General features: G+C 38.5%; 1 long non-coding RNA gene across 1 annotated transcript; it reads left to right on the forward strand.

Annotated features, from left to right (window-relative positions):
* Nucleotides 1-544: 544 nt before the first annotated feature.
* LOC133707164 (uncharacterized) lies at nucleotides 545-2416 on the forward strand. Its single transcript, XR_009844963.1, has 3 exons — nucleotides 545-845; nucleotides 1541-1617; nucleotides 2329-2416. It is a non-coding gene; the product is annotated as an uncharacterized LOC133707164 (long non-coding RNA).
* The last annotated feature ends 1463 nt before the right edge of the window (nucleotides 2417-3879 follow it).

Genomic DNA, 3879 nt, shown 5'->3' on the forward strand with positions numbered 1-3879 from the left:
TTAATTTTCGAAAAAACGAACGTTATTTAGGGGCTCGCGAAAGTTGACTTTTTATACGTTCAAAATTTGGGAAAACTTTCTTCATGAAAGTTGTAGAGCTCGTCGATACGATCGCGTGCATATGCGGAACGCAAAAATCGGAGTTCGTATGAATTAGTTATGATTTTTTGAAAAAGTTTCCAATTTAGTATAAAGCTTCCATTTTTGGAAATTTCCAAAAATAAAAACAGATTTTTCCAAAATTGGAAAATCGGCTGCGATTTTAGTTCCCCGCCGGAAATCGCCTCCAAAACTTCGATCGACGATTTCTTCCTCCTCCGGCCACCGATCCTCACCAAAACTTCCGATCCTTGGCTCCATGAACTCCCCTCAACCTGCTGATCATCATACTAGGAGGATTGCACCTAGAGTGACCGGTTTCACGTTCGTCGGAGCTCGGTAAGTTTTCAATCCGAAACGAAAATCTTTCGATCGGTATATCTCGAGCTATAGTGCATCGTTTTGATTGATTCTTTTTCCAGTGGGTTCCCCTTGATATTATTAACAACTCTCTAGAAGGCATCGAGGCCTGAAATTGAAGCTTTGACGTCGAAATCGAGCCTTGCCGGATTCTGCAAAATTTTGGAATTTTTCCGACCACAGAAGCTTTCGATCGGTATATCTCGAGCTACAGACCATATTTTTCTGTGATTCTTGAACCAGTGAGTTCTTCTTGAGTTTCTTAACAACTCTTCAGAAGGAATCGAAGCCTTAAATTGACGTTTTTACGTCGAATTGGAGCTCGCCGTTTTCTGCAGTTTCTCGCCGGTTTCTGGAAAATTCCGGCCACCTTCATACTGTTCAAGGTAATTTTCGACCCCTTCCGGTCATTTTCAGACTTCGTGCTAGTTATGAAAGTTGTTAAGCATGATGAGAGGAAGAAGAGCAGCCCGGCTCCGACACCATTGGTGGTGGTTGGCGGCGGCTCTGCCACTAACTCCGGCGGCCCTTTCCGGCCACCTCCGGGGATCAAAAATATGGTTTCTGTACATTTTCAGATTCTATATTTCAATACGATCATTTCGATATATTATACGCAATTTTTGGATATCGTATGATTAAGTTATGAATTTTACGATTTCGATCGATTTCGATCGTTCGATTTGTGATCTGTGAAGATCGGACCGTCCGATGGACTTGTAGTTTTGTTATGTTGATCTTATGACTGTCCCAGTGGCTTTGTGTGGTCATGGGTGAAGATCCGACCGTTGGATCTTCGTATAATTGTGAAATAGTGATTCGGAAGGCGATTCGTGAGAATCTAACCGTCGGATTTTCGTATAATTTTGAGGAGATGTTTGTTAGAGTGATTCAAGAAGATCTGACCGTTGGATCTTCGTGATAATTTTGGAGGATGATCCTAAGGGCGATCCGTGAGGATCCGACCGTTGGATCATCATATAAATTCGATCTGGCCGTTGGATCATCATTAAATTAGAATCCGACCGTTGGATTTCCGTATATGTGTGGTTTATGAATGATTGCTAAGTTAAGATCGTAGGTGATTGACGGTTTGAGTTAGTGGACGATTATGGATCGTATTTTGAGCGGAATTGAAGACGCAGCGGGATTATCGAGGTGAGTAAACCTCACGTGGTTCATATTACGAACCGAGTACTTTTAATTAATTTATTTTTTGTCGTCATTGTGTGAACTATAGTTGGTATTAATGGGCATTCCTGTGTGAATGTCTATCTATATATATATTATTTATGTGAAATAATATGTATTGTTGAAATTGTGAGATATTATGTACTGTTATGGTTGTGTTGAGTTTATTGTTGAAAAGCAACAATATTGTGAGAGGTATTAAATTTATTGTTGAGAAACAATAAATTGTTGATTTGTTGAGATATATTGATCTGTGGAGATCAATAGGTCACGGGGGTGACCATGGCATCTATTAGTGAACCACGCCCTTGTACCGGGTAGGTGGAAACTAATAGCATTAAATCGTGAACCACGCCCTCGCGCCGGGTAGGTGGAAACGATCAGTTAGAGCTCTAGTCTGTCTGCCAAATGTTGAGTGACCTTATGAGGGTAACGGGGAGTGACTCATAAGTGTATAATATTTATATATATATATATTTATATATATAAGAGAGTGAGAAAGTGAAGTGGTTTTGTGGTGATCATTGAAATTGTGATGTTTCTACATTTCTATACTTGAGTTAAAGGAAATGTATTTTATTAAATCAACAGTTCTTTCTTGTTTACTCATACTGGTTGTAAAAAACTTACCGGGTTTTGTGTTGTTGCAACTCCCGGTACACTATTCAAATTGTGTAGCGGGTAATCCTACAGGACAGGAGAACCAGGACGGTGATCGTGCGGTTAGAGCAATTGTTAGAGTTTTACAGCAATTGTACGTTGTGAGGTGTGTTATGCTCATTTGAGCTTTACAATATTGCTTGTGAGAGTGAATTGTAATAATGAACTCGAAGTTTCGAGATTTGGATTTTGTAATTGTAATTATTCATGTTTCGGATTTGAATTTATTATTCAAAAATTCGGGGCGTGACAGAAAGTTTCCATTCTTTGATCGGGAAAGTTCCTATTTGTAGAAAGTTTCTATTTTTTTGTAGTTTCTATTTATCATTTTTAGAAAGTTTCCCATTTTCAATTTAGGATAGTTGCCATTTTTTATTTTAGGAAAGTTTCTATTTTTCTTATTAGTTTCTATTTTCAGGACCTCCGAGCTAAAAAGTGGAAATGAACTCACAAATGGAAAGAGGAGCTTGCGAAAGTCAAGGGGAGCAAAAATGAGAAACAATGGACCACAGAAATGAGTAGAAATGAAGAAAAGAAGTTTTCCTGCTTCAACCAGGAAACCCTGCGAAAAGGAGGAAAGCTTACCAATGAAGTTTCCAACGTTACTATGAAAAAGAAATGGAAAGATAATGTGTTTTGACGTTGGAAAGAGACAAGGCTTGAAGTTGAAGCAACAAGGCCCAAGAACCCTACAAGTTGAAGTGGATTTTCGGCAAAATGGATCAAGGCCCATGAAAGCCCAAGGAATTAGGGTTTGTGACGCATGGAACAAACCCTAGAGATGTTTGCCGTCCAAAGCCTAGAGATAAACAAGGAGTTTGCCGTGAGAAAATCAAAAAATATATTAAGATTTCGATGGAGATTTTCTTGGGAGATTTTAAAGGAAAGAGAATATGTGTTGAACACAAAAAGCTCTAAATGGTGTCTAGATTCGTTCCCTATTTTCTCTAAAGGAAGTTTGGCCGAAATTGAACTACAAAATCAGAGTTTCTCTCTATATATTTCGGCCAAGATATTAGGGAATTAAAATGGAGTTTTGTGATTGGTTGGACCATGTCATAGGGCTTATTTGGCAAGCTATTATTGGAGGAAATTATGTGGCATTTTCAGATTAATTCTATGGAATATTAAGAAGAATGTCACGGCTTGGAGAGCAAGAATTCGTTCCCTATATATACTCCCTCAATGAAGACGTCTAGGGTTCCTCTCTTTTGCGTTTATACTTCAGAAAAATCAGAATATTGTTCTTCTTGCCGTGAGTTTTTGAGTCCTTTCTCCATCCTCTAGTCATCTCCACGAGTTCAAGCAAGGCCAAGGAAGAAGAAGAGAAGCCGTGAGCATCACCATCCATATCCATCCTTGAAGCTTGCTTTCGAGTTTCAAGAAACCACAACGTGAATCATCCATCTCATCTTCATCCACGGTGTAATCCGATTCTCCTTTGTAACCTTTGCTTTGAATTTCGTTGGTTATGAACTAGTTGACATATATGTTTGAAAAAATTATTAATTCTGAAATTTTATGATTAATTGAGGAATTTTCAGATTCTTTTATTGCGATTCAAAGTTG

The sequence above is a fragment of the Rosa rugosa genome, chromosome 1 (genome assembly GCF_958449725.1).
Source record: "Rosa rugosa chromosome 1, drRosRugo1.1, whole genome shotgun sequence".
Taxonomy (NCBI): domain Eukaryota; kingdom Viridiplantae; phylum Streptophyta; class Magnoliopsida; order Rosales; family Rosaceae; genus Rosa; species Rosa rugosa.